The sequence below is a fragment of the Tenrec ecaudatus genome, chromosome X, assembly GCF_050624435.1.
Source record: "Tenrec ecaudatus isolate mTenEca1 chromosome X, mTenEca1.hap1, whole genome shotgun sequence".
NCBI classification, from domain to species: Eukaryota; Metazoa; Chordata; class Mammalia; order Afrosoricida; family Tenrecidae; genus Tenrec; species Tenrec ecaudatus.
The window spans coordinates 145,728,520-145,748,365 of NC_134548.1; the positions used below are offsets into that span (position 1 = coordinate 145,728,520).

General features: G+C 39.0%; 1 protein-coding gene and 1 pseudogene across 3 annotated transcripts in view; both read right to left on the reverse strand.

Annotated features, from left to right (window-relative positions):
* Nucleotides 1-19,846, reverse strand: part of ENOX2 (ecto-NOX disulfide-thiol exchanger 2) — a 347,998-nt gene that overhangs the window by 304,845 nt on the left and 23,307 nt on the right. The window lies entirely within an intron of this gene.
* The window catches only part of LOC142433764 (small ribosomal subunit protein eS8-like), a 37,098-nt pseudogene continuing 23,195 nt past the window's right edge, over nt 5,944-19,846 (reverse strand).

Sequence of the window (19,846 nt, forward strand, 5' to 3'; positions counted from 1 at the left end):
TTTCTTCTGACATCCATTTTGATCTTTTCTTTCTTTCCTGTCTTTTGAATGTCCTTTTTGCTTTGTTCGTATTTGATGTCCTAGATGTCATCCAACAGCTAAATCTGGACTTTGGTCATTCGTGTTCGGGTCAAATTTCGTCTTCAGGTGGTCCCTAAATTCATGTGGGATATATTTAAGTTCATACTTTGGCTCGTGTTGACTTGTTGTAGTTTTCTTCGGCTTCAACTTTTATTTGCCTATGAGCAACTTATGGTCTCTTCTGCAATTGACCACTGACTTTATTTTGACTAATATTGAGTGTCTCCATTTTCTTTTTCCACAGATGTAATTAATTTGATTCCTGTGTAGTCCATCTAGGGAGGTCCACATGTGTACTCCTAACCTATGATGGCAAAAGTTATTTTCAATCAATATGTCACTGGTATTAAAAAATTCTATCATGCAACCTCCAGCTTTGTTGCTATTACCAAGGCCAAATTTTCCAACAACTGCTCCTTCCTTTTTGTCCCCAACTTTCCTGTTTTACTTCTCAGTATTTAACAAAGGACATTAAGTACAAGTTTGATCCATTTCAAACTGAAGAAGGGGGTAGAAGTCTTCAGTTTTTCCTCCCAAAACCACTTATTGGGAACCCTAATATATATAAAACCATTCCATAGTTCAATCACATCAAGCAGTATTGTACAATTGCTACTATAACTAGTTTCAAAACATTTTATTCGTTCTTAAATGCCTTGATATCAGCTCCCATTCAACCCCCTTCAATTTCTTTATGACTAGCTTTAGTGGTTGGTGTGCTAGTCTGGGTTGAGTAGAAAAACAAATGCATAGACACTCATGTATATAAGAATTAAGTTTATATCGAAGATTGTACATTAAGAAAACATCCTAGCCCAGTCCAGATCAAGTTCATAAGTCTGATATTAGCCTATATGTCAGATATCAGTACATAAATTCCTGGTCAGACTCATACAACACATGCAATAATGCCGAATGCAGAAAATCACAGGCCAATGGGTGGAAAGTCTTGTGGATCCAATGGTGGAGGAAGCATCTCAGCACTTCTGTGGGTCCCCACGTGGCTCCTCCAACTCCAGGGCTCTGGCTGCATCAACGTAGCTCCATCAGGCCTGTCATCAGTAATGTCTCTCAGCAATCATGTGTCCCACCTCCAGGGAAGAAGAAGACAGAAGTTCCCAGAACCCTCAGGAGAAGGCCATGCTCACACAGAAGCCTCATTGGCTATGACCAATTGCGAGGCGAAATTGCACCCTTTTGAAAGTTGACCGGAGATTATGTAACTGCCACAGTTGGTACATAAATTTAAATACAAATCATATTAAATGACCTTTCTTCTAGGTAATATGGACATTATCCTATCAGGATAGATCTTGTTCTTTTTCATGATGAATATGTTACTATTCCTTTTGATTTGTCATTCCCAGAATAGTAGATCATATGATTGGCTGATTTAAAATACTCAATACTAGTCAATTTCAGTTCTCAAATGTCTATGATACCAATCTTTATGCATTTAAGTTTATTTTTGATGATTTACAATTTTTCCTAAATTCCTAATTCTTAATTCCCTAATTTATACTTTTATGGCATTCTAATTATTGACTATTTGCAGCTGTTCCTTCTCATTTCAAGTTGTGTCACGTCAGCTAATGAAGGTCCCAAAAGCTGTACTCGATCCTCATCATTAAGGTTGTCTATATATTAAGGAGGCAGCCCTTCCCAATCGATTTTTGAAGTGTCTTCTGACCTGAGGGGCTCATCTATTCTGGCAAAACATGAGCTGTTGGCAGCAATTCATGAGGTTTTAGCTGGTAAAATTTTTAAAGAAATAGCTTGCCAGGTTCTTCTTCCAGTCTGTCTTAGTCTGGAAACTCTGATAAAAACTATCCACCACAGGTAACCTTGCTGGTATGTGAAATACGGGTGGCATACCATCCATACCCTGTATATTCATTCTTAATTGAGCATTGGGGTATTAAAAAGCTCTATATCAGTGGTTCTCTGCCTTCCTAATGCCACGACCCTTTAATACAGTTCCTTATGTTGTGGTGACCCCAACCATGAAATTATTTTCGTTGCTACTTCCGAACTGTCATTTTGCTACTGTTATGAATCAGGTAACCCCTCTGAAAGGGTTGTTTGACCCCCAAAGGGGTCATGACCCACAGGCTGAGAATCACTGCTCTATATCCTCAAATGCCTTTAAAGTTTAAACACTTCTAATCTAGTATCTCCCACAAAGCAGGGTTTAATGAACATTTTGTGAGAACATCTGTTTGTTATTTATCTTTGTCTCATTTTAAACATCAGCAAATCCCTGTTTACCACCAGGACAAAATAAAAATCACCATTTCATTATACAGGAATCATAATTTTAAACTTCAACTGGGAGAAGAGAAGCAATTGTCAGCGCTGTGTTCCACCTAAGGTTATAAGGAAGAAGTACAAGGGTACGAAAGTGCAGAGGGGAAATGATTAAATATATAAATTCCTTTAACACACTGCCAATGGCTACTGTGTTTTACTGTTACAGTAACTTCTAAAGATAATTAAAAGCTGTTGTCTTTCTAGAAAAGGTTTTTGGTTGGTTGGTTGGTTTTGTTTTAGGTTTTTGTTTTTCTTGAATCTATGTCCATAAAAAGAGAAAGGGGGGAGGGAGATGGTTCCATCTAAACGAATTGGTTTCTCTATATTCTACAGAGAGAAGTTTGACAAAGAAAAGCCTCCTGGGCTTAGAAAGGATAGATCTTTGAAAACCTTGAAAGCACTAGAGTGGCTATATGTTTTTCAGTGTTCTTATCCCATTACATGAAGTTACTGAATGACAAATCTATGCGCTCACTCTCTTCATTATAGGAAGTCAGTATCAAGGCCTGAGCCACTAAGAAAGTCCAGTACCACAAGCTAAGGGGAACACAGAGAAGTGAAAGAATGCTGCCAACTTACAGCGAATGAAGCCATTTCTGGATAGCATATGCATCATAATATACTTGTAAATAGTATAAGTCTTAAGGCAGTTAAATTACGGATTAAAATTTCAATGAGAACAGTAGTTATTGTTGATTTAAACCTAGATTCAGATACATTGTCCTGCCATGGAGAATATTGAAATAAGAAATAAAAAGGCACAGTCCTTGCAGTCAGGAACTCACAATCATTCCTTACAAGCAGTTATTGATAGTGTACATACTCATTAGTCTTATATTAGGGGGTGGGCACACTTCATATTATAAACCCAGTACAGCAAAGAAGGAGATATAACATCCAATCAAAGTGGTTATAAATAGTATATACTATTGCAATTCAGAGAAGGGGAGCATCAATGTAATCTTCCAAGGCAGAAGGAATTCTGTGATGTGTGGGATTTTTAATTGGGTGCGATGGATAACATTTTGATTAGTGAAGGAGGAGGGCACAAACATAGCTAGTTAATCTACATCGCCTTCCCTCAGTCTATCAATGTGGTTCAATAATTGACATCGTAAACAAGGTCTGTGCAGACGTTGCATCACAACTGAATGTATTGTCTGTGGCATTTTGACCGGAGTAGGAAACAAACAACCACTCAAAAACAACCACTGATTGCACTGCTTTCAATGTGTGCTGGTTTCCAGAGTCCTGCCAGGAACCCAGTCTCCCACATCAGCCTTCTGAAACTTTCAGGAGCAAGAACTGTGGCAGGACTTTAGAAAGCATCACACATTCAAAGTGGCACTGCAAGTTGCCATGTTGGAGCTGGGGACAGCTGTTTGCTTCCTGTGCCAGTCAATCACCACTGGCAAAAGACTTCATTGTTTCTATACTACCCTTGTGTATAATGTCAATTACTGGCTTGTTTTGAACCAGTTTGAAGCTCTGCAGGGTGGTAAGGAGATAAGCAAATGCACATACTTCCCATACACCTTTCTTTCTAAGCCACCAGGGAACAGAAACCTCAGAAAGGATTATATCTGAATATTTGATTAAAGTGACTGGTGCTAAGCTATGATTGAGCCTAAACTTTTCTATGAGGCATTTGTATCTTAGCAAGAGAAGAGATCATCAGCCAATGCAGAATATCTAATTGGTAAAATTGTATGAATATCCTGACATTTGGAGAAGTCCTCCAGATCCTTTTTCTTATTCTTATCTATTTCTTACAGTTCTGTCCCCTTCTTCACATAATCTGTTACAGATTAAAATATGCAGATAACGGGGGTAGCAGATGCCTTTTCTCCTTAATCGCAAGAGTTTCTTTATCTGAGTTCTTCATGGTTAATGGATTCAGCAAATTCCAAATGCAAGGTTCCATCCTACTCAAGTGCATTAGTCTGGGTTGACTAGAGCAAAATATTCATACTCATATGAGTATAAGAAAGAGCTTTATATAAAAGAGCAATTGTACATTGAGAAAGCATCCCAGCCCAGTCTAGGTGAAGTCCACAAGTCTGCTATTAGCCCACATATCCGAAACCAGTCTATAAATTCCTCTTCAGACTTATACAACACATGCAATGACGCTGAATGCAGGAAGATCACGGGCCAGTGGGTGAAAAGCCTTGTGGATCCAGTGGTGGTGGAAGCATCTTAGTACTGGCTTGGGTCTCCACCTGGCTCCTTCAGCTCCAAGGATCTGGCTGCCATCAGCAAAACTCCATGTGTATTGTCAACAAGAAGACGAAGCAAAGTGTATGGGTCTGTCCTCCAGTGAGCTATCTCCTTTGCGCCTCTAAATGAGGTCAGTAAGCTACAACCTGATTGACAGGTTGGCTTCACACCTTCGCAACTTGACAGATTATGTAACTCCTACAGCAAGTTTGTATCAGGTAGTCATTGTAGGTGGGTTAAAAGAAAATTTTTATGGATGGTATAGAGTCATATTTACATTTCTGTGATTCTCTGTACATAAACAAAAAAAATCTACTGACATCAAGTGTTTCTAACTCACAGTGACTGTATATAGAGTGTCTGAGATTGCAAATACTGATGGGAACAGATTGCCTCATCTTGGTATAATACAAACTGAAAATCATATAAAAACTTCCCCAGATCCCTTTGTAAACTAAGTCTCCCCAACCAATATTTCCTCAACGTATCATATATTCTCTTTTAATTCCAGCATCAGTCTAAATTGAATACTACTTTCATTCATCATCAATCTTTGCGTAACAAGTGTCATGGTAATGGTACCAAAAGAAGAAATGACAGTAAGAAAGAAGTAAAAAAGATTTTTATTTAAAAAGTTAGAGGACGAATACAATATTAATTTTCTAGTCAAATATGCTTTTTATCTTTTTTATTAAAAGGTCATTTTATTGGTGGCTCTTACCGATCTTATAAAAATTCATACATCAATTGTATTAAACATTTGTCCATGTGCTGCCATCATTCTTTTCTAAACATTTACTTTCTATTGAGACCTTAGCATCAGAACTCTTTTTCCTTCCCCCCACCAAACCTCATGATCCCTTGATAAATTATAAATTATGATTATTTTCCTATCTTATAACAACATCTGCCTCCCTTCCTCATGGTTTCTGTTGTTTGTCCCCCTGAGGGGGGAGGTGGGGGGCGATTATGTATCATCATTGGGATTGGTTCCCTCTTCCTCCCCTCTTCTCCCTCTCCCCTGCCCTCCCGGTATTGCTACTCCCATACCTGTTTCTGAACCCCGTGTGTCTTCAGCGATTGTACTGGGAGGGTGAGCATCACAGAATGACAGTTTGTTAGAACAAAGTGTTCTCGCGTTGAGGGCGGGCATAAACAGAGGTCCAAAGTCCATCCACTACCTGAGTGTATTGCTTTAAAATCCTGATTGACCACTCTTCATTCTTAAAGCTGGCTCCTAGTCTCCATATTATAAGCATAACTATGTTTGTGAATGGCTCAGTCTTGTTTGCTACAAGCATGGCGGGCTTGAGACACTTGCTGCATCCTTCTCTATGAAGTATAACTCATTGTAAAACCAAAACTCAAATCTTCACAGCTGGACCAAGTGGCAACAGCATCTTGGTAAATGGAGACAAGATTGATGGTGTTAAAAATTTCAGTATATGCTGTTTTGGGGTTCTGTTTTTTAGAATAAACATCTTTCACACATGTGCTGGGATGGGAGGATTTATTTGCCTTTTGAGTCTTGACTTTCCTCAGATAGAACCCCAGCTCCTTCCTCTCTAGCACTGAGCCGTAGGCTTCGCTGCACTAGACTGGCCTGCAAGCAGTACACTCAAGAAGCTTGCCCTGCTGGAACTGCTCCTCCAGAAGACTGCTGATTTTTGCATTCGTTTTCCTTTCATCATATTGTTTTCTAAATTTTCTTTGATCACTTTTTATTTCATATATCTTCCACTTCTGGAATCTGTTTAACCCCCTTCTTATGGCCTGGGGCATTGTATAGAGAGACTCATAATGAGTACGGGTACAGTGTACTGTCAATAAGCATGATGCAGTTCTTCACCAGGGTCTTGGTCTGGACCAGGTAATTGTTGGATGCATTGTAGACAACATAGATGATCTTTGTTTTGAAAGTAAAACACTTGGAGCCCCAGGAAAAGCTCCTTATATCCAACCTTAGGGTCCTGCACTTCTTGTTGTCCTGTACTTCTTCTACAAACTGTGTGGAAGCAGCTAGGATCAAGGATCAATCTTCGTGTTGGCAGCTGGGCATCCCAGCTCCTACTTCTGTTTTTGTGATTGGGCTTTCTCTTGGCCCTGGTCTTAAGGTACTTGTAACAGTTATCCCGAGAGATGCCAATCACTCAGCACTAGCTGGAAAGAGCTCATTATACACTTTCAAACAACACTTATTGAAGCAGCAATCAAGAAATCAATTATGTATTGCATTGGGGAAATCTGCTGCACAAGACCTCTTTAAAGTGCTGAAGAACAAGGATGTCGCTTGGTTTGGAAGATTAACATACATCTGACCCAAACAAGGGTATTTTAAATCAATTCTTATATGTGAAAACTGGAAAGGAATACAGAAGACTACAGAAGAAGTGGTGCATTTGAATTATGGTGTTAGTGAAGAATATGGAAAGCATCACTGGTTGCCAGAGAAACAAGCAAATTTGTCTTGGAAAAAGTACAACCAGAATGCTCCTCAGCGGCAAGGATATGAAAACTTCAACCCATGTACTTTGGACACATGGTCAGGAAAGACCAATTCGTGGCAAAGGCCATCCGCCTTGATAATATAGAGGAGGAATGGAAAAGAGGTAGACCCTGAGAGAAAAAGATGGAGTAACACTGGTGATTACAACAATGGGTTCAAACTGAACTACAATTGTGAGGATGATGTAGGACTGGGTAATAGTTCACTCTGTTGTACACAGTTACCAGGAGCTGGAATTGACTCTGTGGCACTCAGTAACAGCAACAAGAGTAAACATTCCAATTTGTCTGTATTTGAGAAAACACAATACCAGTCACTTTGCCAAATCAACGCCCTGGGTGTCAGGGAATTAGCAAAGCTCTGCAGAACAACTGACTACTTGAGGGTAAAGGGTGGGAAGAAAGATAGAGGCCAATAATAAGCATTGCTTTGTTTACAGCATAGGTAATCACAGCAGTACAAGGTCAAACTATAGAGAGCATGCGAAGCTGCAGTTTAACAATCTAGAAGCAGATGCAGAAATTAGTGTCAAGCAAGGGAATGAGGGACAAAGGAAGAAAGCTGAGAAATAAGGAAGGTTATTACACCCCTTTCGGGTGCAAAGGCAGATTCACATGTAACTCTGAAATCTCCATACACTCAGCTACAAAGAGGGGAAGCCACAAAGCTGATGTGTTCTCTGGTTTACTTTCAAAAACGCATCTCTGCTTAGAAGCAAAAACAAAAGACACAATGACAATGCATTCATACTTGTGCGTGTATTTATATGCACAAACACACACATGCATTAAAGCACACAGACCTAAACATACGCAAATATATAGGTTCCAGCGTGGGATTACATGAAAGAAAGTAAGTCTCTGACTTGACCAATTTCCTTCTGCAGCTTAGTTGTTCTGGGTTTCTTCACTCAGATAATAATCATTCAAGCCAAATTCAAGAGATGGGTGGGTCACTGAACAGGGCACTGCATTTGGGTTGTCTTGTAATACATATGTAAACTGTAGGAATTATGGTTACTTCAGGAACAAAAAGGTAGTGGAATGGTAAAAAGCAGAGGCCTTTTAAAGTGGCATTTCCATATAAAAAAGATATATGGGAAAAGTGTATGCAGCCACACCTTATGGAGACTCATTCTAGATAAGATTTGTTGCCTTTTCCAAGTCAAGTAACTCTCTATAGATTTGATGCAGTCACCACCAAATTCGAAATTGGAGAATTTGTGTTTGAAAAATAATTGATATAGTGATTCTAAAATTCATATGGAAATACAAGAGTCTCAGAAGAGCTAAAGTAATCTTGAAAAATAAGAACTTCGCAATTACAAAAATTACTACAAAGGCAGAGTAATAAAGACAGTGGGGTACAAGCATAAGAAAAAACTTTTAGACCAATGGAATAAAAACTGACTGTCTAGAGATAAACATATATTTTCAGTCAATTGTGTTTTTTTACAATGGTGCCAATACAAATCAATAGGGGAAAGAAAAGCATGCTAAATAAATTATACATTAATAAAGCTGTTAATTACAAGAAAAATCAATCACTCAGGTGGCACATGGTAATTATTTTCCAACATTTAAAGGTCTACCATATGGAAAGTGGGGGGTGATGTTGCTTGGTGTAGCCCTGAGGGGTAAGCAAAAATAAAGCCATCACAATAGACAATTCCAAAGACTTTGATTCAAATGGTAGTTTATGTAAATGGCAGCAGCAATAGTGGCAGCAGCAATGTGTAAAAGCAAAAGGAAGAGAGATTTTTACTTCTTTAGGCAAATATTCAACTATTCAAAGATCAAATAGTGCAGAGTGTCAAGTCATCGGATGTCTACATGCAAAAGTTGGATGACTACTTGAGAATGGAGTAGTTGGGTTCAAATAACACACTGTGTATGTATGTGGCAGGTTCAGGAGAAACTCAAGGACCCTATAAATCTAAAAGTCTATTAACGTTCGGTTAGGGTTAGGGAAAAAGTAAAAAGAAAATAAAAAAAAGAAAAACGTGCATATATTTTAGTCTCAGAATGCAGTCGCATTCCCAACTTTCTGGTACAACCTCTCTTTTTCTCATTCTTAATCATTTCCTTACTAAGCAAAACCCAAACCAAACCCACTGCCATAAAGTTAAATCCAACTCATAGCCACCCTAGGTAGGATTTCAGAGGCTTTAACTCTTTACAGATGCAAATGACCTAATGTTCCTCCCTGGCAGCCACTTGTAGGTTTGAATAGCTTGCCTGGTACTTATCAGCCCAATACCAAACCATTATGCCACCTGGACTCCTGGGTTTTGTTGTTGTATTTTTAACACAATCTTTTATTCTTGAAGTCACACCAGATATGTTTTACCCTAGTCCTGATTCTTGGTAACAGCGAAGGTCCTTTTCCAGACCCCCATGATGCCTTTCTCCAAAGTCTCCTGAATTTCCCTTTTTAGGTTTTCTTTCATGACCTCTGAGAAGAGGTATGGAACAGTGTAGGAGTGACTCAGCTTCAACCATTCCTGCCTGCACTGGTACCAGGACCCATAGGATACTTCCTCAGCCATTAACATTTCTAGGAAGCTGCCCAGGTTCCCGGAGCAGGGTGTACTTTGGTTGTATGACAGAAATGGTCATAGGAGAGAGCCACATCTTTTGCATTGTGGGCAACAAAGACCACCACCTTGAAGTTCTAATCCAGCAGAGCCTAGGGGAGCAGGGCCAGAGGCAAATTTGTCAAGGGGAGCCAAGGGGTTGGTGTATCCACTAGGGTTTCAATCTGGAGAAAATCCCTGGAGCCTTGAATTGAAGAAAGGGCAACCTGATGAAGACAAGGTCTCTCAGGCACTTTTCCAGATCGTCACCTTGGTAGAGAAAGCCAATCGCCAGCAACAAATACATCCAACTCTAATATTCGCATAAGCCCAAACATAAAAATAGTGAAACTTGATACTGTGGCTTAGGGCATTTTTAATATTTATATAATGCCTCTGGCTCAGCCATTTATCAAAGGGTGGGGCATCTACTGGATTATTCTTTGGTTTTTGTTTGTTTCTTTCTTTTCAGTCTATAGCATTCAGGGCAATAATTCATAAATGTCAATAAGGATAGCATACTACATTGTACTTAATGCTAATCATATTTAAACTGATGAATACAAATCATTCTGGGCTCCATCTTGTCTTGCTTTCCATCTTCTTCTCTCTTTTCAGTAGATATGAAACTTACAGGCTGCTGATTTTTACAAGTTCTTTCCAAAGCTGCAGAATGAACTCTTTGGCAGAAAGGTTCAAAATTTTTGGTCTAAATCCAAAAACACTATAAGAAACGGGCACTCAATCCCACATTTTTTTTCTCTTCTATCAATAACTTTAATTTGGGATCATAAAATGGAATCATTTAGAAGGAGGTCTATCACAATCATGATTAAAAATCCCATGGAGTAACAGTCCTCTATTCTATTTGACACTTTAAAACTACTGGGAATTATTCTATACCAAAAAAGATAAATTCAGATACTATGAGGAAAGCTCCACCATCTTATTTCACAACAGCAAGGGACAGTTTAGGATCCAGGGTAGGGAAGCTTAAGAACAGTTCCCTGTGGATCAGAAATGGCTAAATAGCTTCAAGTCAAGTACTTCCCTCACTAGACTGGACATGGACCAGCAAAACACATGCAGTAGGTGCTAGCTGAGTAGTGATGACAGACTTATCGTGCCTAAATGACATTTTAGGCATACACAAAAACCGAGCATTAAAGTTCTATATTCACACTGCTCAAAAGTCTCAAATGGAAAACATCTGTGATAAAATTATACTCTACTCATTGTCCTGCCAGTCCACCAGAGCCTTGTGATAAATCCCTTCCTCGGCATTCATGCCTTGGAACTATGTTCTAATGTTTTCACATGGCCCTTCTGTTACTTCCAGTAATAAAGCCTTGTGGAGAATGGCCAAGAAGGGCATTGCCATAGATCATATTCCATGTTAGAGTGAAGTTCTTCACAACAGCTTGTGCTTTATCTGGCCTTGATGTAAGGCCAGCAAAGGAAATGTTCTGGAGGGTTCATTACTAAGTGTGGGTGGACAAACATGCTGTTTTAATTTTTACATAACTGTGACTGTGTGACAAAATGATTATGCCCCTCATACTTTCATTCCTTCATGCTATCTCAGATTATTTATTTACTTTCTTGTTACAGGTCTCTCAAGGACCATGGGTAGGACGCACAGAATACTACGTGGGAGAGGGAGAGATACTCATAGCATCTCAAACTCATTGCTCTAGTGGTCATATTTCTGCCTGTGTCCATCCTTTGCTCTGCTAGATTGTGCTCTTTATTGGTCACACCACTCAAAATAGCCATGAACTCCAATATCATTTTTATTATATTTACTTTGTATCCCACTATCATAAAACATTCTCCCCAGATCCCTCAAGCATTTTGATTGCCCTTTTCCATTTTAAACATCTCAGTTCTAAGAAGCGGAAACCTGGGCATTGTCTAAACAATCAAAACACTATACTTCGCTCTTAGAAGTTGTTTGTTCCTATCTGTATCAGTACTCAACCATATCACATTGCAGACTCTTAATATACTTGACTATCCCATTACTTGCAGACTTACAAAGGCATGATATTTATGGCCAAGAAAAAAATATACCAACCCCAAATCCATATCCATGCCCATTCCAAAGAAAGCTGATCTAACGACATGTGGAAATTATTGAACAATATCATTAATACCGCATACAAGCACAATTATGCTAAAAGTAATTTTTAAAATGTTTATGGCACTAAAACAATATCTAAGTGCCAGAAACTAAAAAAAAAGTGAGAAGAGGACATGAAATGAGGGATATAATTGCTTGTGCCAAATTGATCAAAAGCAGAGAAAACCAGAAAAATATTTACCTGTGTTTCATTGAATGTGCAAAGGCATTGAACTGTGTGGCCATAACTAATTTAATATAATATGTTAAAGAATAGGAATTCCAGAACACTTACTTATGCTCTGAGAGAACCTTAATATAGGCCATAACGTGGTCATTGGAACAGAACAAGGGGGTACTGCCTGACCTAAAATGAGAAAAGGTGTGTATCGGGTTGTACCCTTTCACCATACTTAGTCAATACATACCCTGAGCAAATAATCCATGAAGTATATTAGAGCTTAAGTTCTGAACACTCCCTTTGCAGAAGGCTATGATGACAGTGAAACCCATTGCAGAGTCTCCACGTGGATTAAGCCTCCAGGCAGAGTACATTGGAAAGTGGATTATTTCCACTCATCTCCAGCCAGCTGAGGAAAGGACAATCACTCTTAGAGGCTTGCCCGGGTGTGTCCTTGATGGTGATAACCATACTGGGAACAGTATGGGGGCTCACAAAATCATGAGACATGTCTCCCTACCAGGCGTGCCCTGACTTCCTTGGTTAGAAAAGTCCTCAACCAATCTTGTAAACTCTTCTGTAAAATATAATGCATGGGTCCACATCATGATCCTGTTCCCCCTTCTGTAGTCCAAACTATAACTGTAATGTAAGCCACCAATCATGAATTTTAACAGTTTCCTTTGCTTCATGCCTAATTGAACCGGCATTCTGACCCCATGCTAAGGGCCTCCCTCATGTGGATGATGCATCGGTGTCTTTGTGGTGTCTTTGTCTCTTTAAAGATTTAATAAATGTTCTCCTTAAACTCTGTTTGAGGTTTAGGTCACTGTGATACCCTAAAACAGAAGCTTGGACATATGAAGAAGAGCGCAACATTAAGATTAGAGGAAGACATACTAAGCACCTGCAGTATGCAGATGACACACTTTGATTGCTGAAACCCAAAAAGGACATGAAGCGTTTACTTAAGAAGATCAAAGGCTACAGTCTTGGTGTAAAACAAAACAATAAAAATCCTCAAAATTGGACCAATAAGCAACATCACGATGAAGGGGGAAAAAGTTGAAATTGTCAAGGATTTATTTTTACTTCATTCCACAATCAACACCTATGGAAACAGGAATGAAAAAGTCAGATGACCTATTTACATTGGGCAAGTCTGCTGCAAAAGACCTCTTGAAAGTGTAAATAATTGAGGCCATCACTTGAGAACTTGTATGCCTGATCCAAGCCATGGTGCCTTCAATCACCTCATTTGTATGCAAAAGCTGGATAATATAAAAAGACCCAATAAGAATGGACGCGTTTGAATTAGGGTTTGGGTAGGAAAATAGTGAATATACTATGAACTGCCAGAAGAACGAATAAATCCATTGTGGAAGAAGTACTGCTGGAATGCTCCTAAGAAGGGAGGATGGCAAGACTTTGTCTCAAATACTTTGGACACATTAAGAGGAGGAACAAGTCCCTGGAAAGGATTTCACGCTTGGCAACGTAGAGGGGAGTTAAAAAAAAAAAGTAAAAGAAGACCCTCAACAAGATGTACTGATATAGTGGCTGCAACAATGGGTTCAAACATAGGAACACAAGGATGGTGAAAGACTGGACAATGTTTCATTCTGTACACAGAACTGACTTGATAGCATCTAACAACTCAAGGTTTTTTCAAAATAGTCTTATTTGCAGATTATTGTCACATTTATACAATATGGATTCTTAAAAGTCATGTAGGTGCTTCAATACTCCCTATCTCAAATTGAGGGAAATCCAGAAGGTGCAAACTCCCATTGAAGCTGCTGGCTAAATTTCCATGACTCAGCAGAATAGAAGAATTGAAATTATTTGCAGTTCCTATCCCACCTACAAACCAGAGGGAAAGGTTTTGGAACATATCAAGACTTATTTGGCAGAACAAGTGTTACCACTTAGGGCAGGGGTGGGCATGGCAATGAATAGCCCGTGTAAAGAATCTAACTTCTTAACTCAAAGATTTTAACTGAACAAATCCCAATTCCAACACAGAGACTATTGTCTTTAGATCCGCCCACTTTACATTGATGTGGGATTTCTCTTCCCTTCCCTTTCCCTCCTGTTCCCTACAACTCCTTTGACCCCAGGAAAGACAACCATTCACAATGATTTGGGTAAATAAGCTTTGGGGTCTGGAGTTGTAACTGTAAACAAATTAGTTTATATATAGCCTATGTTAAGGAAAAAAAGGACAACTAACATTTATAGAAGGTGCTACTGGAAATTAAATATGATTAACTTATGCATAGATCTTACCATCACAGTCCTGTAGTATGCCTTTGAAATATATTTCTCTTCTTCTCCACCCAGATTTTAATTATGGAAGTTCAAGTTAAAAGTAAATGCTATCAGTGAAAGTAGAAATGTCTGCCTTCCTAAACAAAGCAAAAAAGGCCCTGAAAATCCTGTATGCACTTTGAGGAAAGAAAGCTGCAAGGGTTAAATTTTTCCTTGAGACCTAAATGGGTTTTGTCTTTAAGCAATTCTCAAAACCCAGTAGCTGCAGTACTATCTCTTTAGTCTGCAAAACAAAAGCTTCTATTTGCTGAATGCTCCAGGGTGGCCCTGAGTGGCACTTTAAAACACCTCTTTTGAACCCTTCTAGGCAGTTTAGTGAGGCTGGTTTCAACAATGGATTCTGGGAGTGAATTTGAATGGTACAAAAAGTGGGGGTGTGGTCTGCTGCCCATTGAAAACAGAAAGCAAAGCCAAAGAAAGTAAGTGCTCTATGTGAAGAGAGAGAAGGGAAATTAAGGATACACTAAAAATGTAGCTATTGTAAAGAGCACAAAGAACTGGGATCTAGGCAACTGAGGGCAGGTCAAACAGGCATAATTATTTAGCATATAATCTCAAAAGACAGCAATAGTCAAATACATTATTCTACCTATGTGATTCTTCAATACTATAGATTCTGAGAGTGGATTTTTTAAAGCCACCAAGTACAGCCAATGCATACAATGATCATAATAAAATAAAGTGCCTCAATCTATGTAGAGATGACACTCTACTTCTAATTCAAATTCTCCCAAATAATCAGTGCTGTTTAAAATATTGAAATCATCCTTAAAAAGGACACATTACTGGCTCAAGGAAGATTTATCCAAGTCAGAAATGGAAGCTGAAAGTAGTGAGCCATTAGTGGCTGAGGGGCTGTTCCATCCAAAAGAGAAGAGTTTAAAGGTCTATGAGAGCTAAAAGGTTTAAAAGAATCTATGACTTCAAACATGGGAGCTAGAGTTCTTCTGCTTAACTCAACTTTCTTATCCCTAGAATAGAAATCAACCTTAACTGTCACCTCTCAATAGCAAACGAATAGGCTAAGAAAAATAGTTCAGGTGAGATAGGCAAAGTATAGACCTCACTTAAATTTAATTGAGATTATATTTAGTTAATTGATTTTTAAAAATCCCACTATTGAAACAGAAAAACAAACAAAAACACATAGTGGTCCAAACCATTTTAACGATAGGTTTTATTTTCCATAGCAATTAGTATTCATATCCATAGAATATCTATTAGAACTTCACACACACATACATCTCTTTTAGACAATGGTTCTCAAAATTCAGCTGTAAGTAATAAAAGAAAAAAATTATAAGTCAGTTGTAGAGAATCTCAGTAGGCTCACAAATATCCTAGTTAAATCTGGAAATCTCTAAACCACATTTTGAGAAATACTGTGATTATGCATTATAAATTTACATAATCTGATGCTGTGCTTCATGAGATGATCAGTGAGCTGATTTATTTTCTTGTATTAATAGGTGAATATAGGTGAGCCCTTGTCTCACTCCAAAAGTGCAAAATGTTCCACAAAGGCAAAAGAAAGGTCTAAAAAGGGTATGGAGGCCTCTACTGACTTCTGACTTCACAAAGGGGGAAGAGAAGCAAATTCAACAATGGCCCAAGGCCAATCCCTATGAGGCAGAGGTTATAGATGCCTCTACTCTTCAATCTTTCCCAATTCTGACAGCATCCCTCCCTCCCACAGCACTCTACTTCTCTGTAAAGTTCAATAATTCATTGTAATTGCCCCATGGAAAACAAAAACCATACCCACAAATTGCGGGATGTAGTAGGAGAGTTAATAAGTTACAATTCAGGGTCAGACATGATCAGGATATAGTTCTGATCAGGAAAACCTATTCTCAGCCACACTTGCAAGCATGTCTCTCTTTGGTCCTTGACCTCTCAGCTATGTGGTTCCTTGGCTTCTTCCCTGCTTGAGCAAGGTTACAAAGCTCCTTTAGCATTGCTGATAAGTGCCCAAAGGGCAGTCCACTCCACCAAAGGTCTCAGCCTGAAAGTGCTTGACCATAGTTCCATGAGTCAGCAAGCTTGGCTTCCAAGATTATGAGCTGGGACGCAATCCACCGCACAAGGAAGCCTCCCACACAAAAGCACACAGGTCACTCCTCTGGTGTTATAGCTGTCTCCTAGATCAAGTAGGTTCAGTGCACGGGGATCTTGGTGTGCAAAGGTCATGCTCTGCTCCTGTATCTTCTTTCTTAATGGTAGTGAGCTCCCTTGTTCCTGCTTCTGAAATGGGTCATTTAAACCCAGCAGGAAAGCAAATTGACCAGTCTCCTTGGTTCAATGTCTTCTCTTGATCAACTAGCTGAGCCGATGCTTCAAATGGTTCAGGTGGGAATTCCCATCTGTGGTAGTTACATAATCTCGTGTCAATTTGGGACTTGAGAGGATAAAGAGTGAATGGTTAGAGTCTAGTCTGTCAATCGGATCATAGCCAATGAGGCCTCTGTGTGGGCCTGGCCTTCTCCTGAGAATTCTGGGAACTCCTGTATCTTCCTCCTTGGAGGCTGGAGACATTTCTCTCTGCACACTTCCTAAGAGACATCCCTGAGGACACAACACATGCCACTATGGTGATAGACCCCATGCCCTGAAAACTGGAGAAACCATGTGGAGATATGCTTACAATGACACTGGATCCAAAGACTTTCTACCCACTGGCCTGTGGTCGTCCTGCATTCAGCATCATTGCATATGTTTCATGAGTTGGAAGGATTTTCTGGATTGGTATCGGGCATATGGGCTAATAACCGATTTATGGGCTTGGACAGGTCTGGGTTGGGATGCTTTCTTAATGTACAATTTTCCTTTATATAAAACTCTCTCTTATACAAATATGAGTTTCTATGGATTTCTCTAGTCTACCCGAACTAACACACCATCATTGAGTTCCTTCTAGCTGAGGTGAATAGAATGTAGTTTAAGCCTCTTTAGTGTTGTGGGTAGGGCAGCAGAAGTTTCTGTTAGGCCACCCAACTACTTGGAGTGCTGCATTAGAACTTACGCATCAACTCCATTGATGTCTGCTATATTCATCTGCTTTCGTGGTAACTATCTAAACATGTCTATCCTACTAGAGGTAAGTTCTTTCATAATTACCTCTTCTCATTTTCCCATGAATTACCCTTACAGTTCTTAAAAACCCATGCTGGGAAGCTGTGCCAACAAATCTGATTAGGTTTCTCAGATTGTTGCTCAGTTTCTATACACCTTATTTGCACGGTTCCATGCAGTCATTAGTTGAGAGTTACCAGGCTATACCTTGAAAGTTCCGTTGTGGTACAGGGAATTACTTGATATGGCTCTTCTAGTCATAGTCCTTTTGGAGATGAGCATAAATCCACCCACAGCCACTGAGCCATTTCTGACTCCTAGCAACCCTGTATCAAGTTTCTGAGCCTCTAAATCTTTATGAAAGCAGACATTCTCGTCTTTCTCCCTTGAGGTTAACAGTACAATGCTTAACCCATAGAACCACAAAAGGGGAAAAATCAAAATAGTTAGCTAAAATCAAAATTAATGTTTTGAATGCAATATTCCAGAACAGGGGTTGGATATAAAGACATCATGGGTGGTTGGACAATACCCTGAATGCCTATTTGGGGAAAAAATTCCTAAATTCTTTAGAAGTTCTTTGAAGAGAGGAATGACATGATATAAATCTACATTTAAGAATAAAATGGCTAGGCATAAAATGGATTGGAGTGGGAAGAGAAGAAATGCAGGGAAGATGTGTTATAATTGGCCACTTACTTGCATGAAAGAACAATGGCATTCAGGTTGGTAATGTTTCTTCTTATAAACAAACAAACAAAAGCTGAGAATCTCGAGAGATTTTTTTCAAAACTAAAATTCTTAAGAACGAACATACATGAGTAGTGGTAGTGTTTCGAAGCTGCTGGGGAGGTGATGATCCCCTAGGCTTCTGCCGAGAGAGACTAATACCAGTGATGACCATCAGAATAAAGTAAAAACGCTCAGCAGTTGTCTATGTCTTCTGAAGTCAGAGACAAGGGGATGTTTTCTCTGGGGGTACACACTAGCAGGCAAATCAAATGCTCACTGCAGTATCCTTGAAAGATACAGAGCACATTACATAACAGTTAAGAATGGGGCTATAGAAACACTTCCTGTAATCAAACCTAGATTCTGCCACTTACCAACTGTATGACCTGGTAGCCAGTTTATTTAAATTTTGTGTCACAATTTTTCTATCCCTAAAATGGAAACTTTAATACTGGCTACCTTACAGGGGAAGCCCTAGTGGTATAATGGGTTATGTGTTGGGGAGGCTAACCACGGGGTCAGCAGTTCAAATCTACCAGCCACTCCATGAGAGGAAAATGAGATTTCCAATTCCTGTAATGATTTACAATCTCAGAAAACCATAGGGACATTCTACTCTGTACTGTGGGGTTGCTATGCATTGTAATCAATCCCATAGAACTGAGTTTGGCATTTTTGATTTTGCCTCAAAGGAATACTGCAAAGGCTGATGAAATATTATACAAGTGTCCTTCAAAAATAGAATAAAAAGATCGTGGAATTTCCCCCACAAGCTTTTGGAGGCCCTGTTGTATGTTAGGTATTTATAATAAGGTTTGGCACAAAGTAAGCATTCAATAAATGTTATTTATTCCTACTATTATGTGTATGTGGGCAGGGGCAGAGCACACAACTGTGCTCAATAACCTTTAAAGGCATCAATATTATATCTATAAGGGATGTCAATCAACATAGTTTAGTAGGGCAAGGAAGCATCAGCACTATACAGATGCACAGATAGCATGCTTTAACTATTATTCATAAGTAACTTAAGTCTTTCCTAGAAAAAGGAAGATTTGCAAAACATTTTAAATGTATAAATATTCTAGGTAAATCTCTTTAAGTGCAAGCCAGCACAACACTAGCTAACCAGTCATGCCCCATCCGTGAACCAGTCCTTACTTCCATAAAAAATACTCAGAGGCATACTGAAGGGAAAACTTAGGAACACAATCCAACTTGAGCTCCCTGAACAAACAGAATGGGTGATCCTTTCCCTCTCTAATTCTGTTGGCTTGAAACAGCAGAGAGCAAAAACATGAATATTTTACAGATTTTAGACATTTCTTTAACCAATCAGAAAATTATCATTTCTTTTAAAGTCCCCAAGAGCTCTTTTTCACGTATATTCAGTGTGCTCATTCCCAGAAAATGGAATAAGGTGAAGAGTGTGGGCCAATGATTCCAATTGCATTAGAAATTTGCCACCTGAAATGAAGTTTAACATAGAGCTTGCAATAACATACTTGGTTTTGCCCAGTTTTTCTCCCATTAATCCTAATCTAACCCCCACCCCCAAGTTCCCTCCTGTAGCATTTAGGTGTTAAATGGTAATGAAGTTTTTAAAAGGATGGAAATATTTTCTACTATCCTCCTGCCTTTTTTTTGTTAGAAGAAAAGAACATACAGGTAGCTTTACTTTAAGATACACTGAAGTATAAACATAGCATCTTAAAT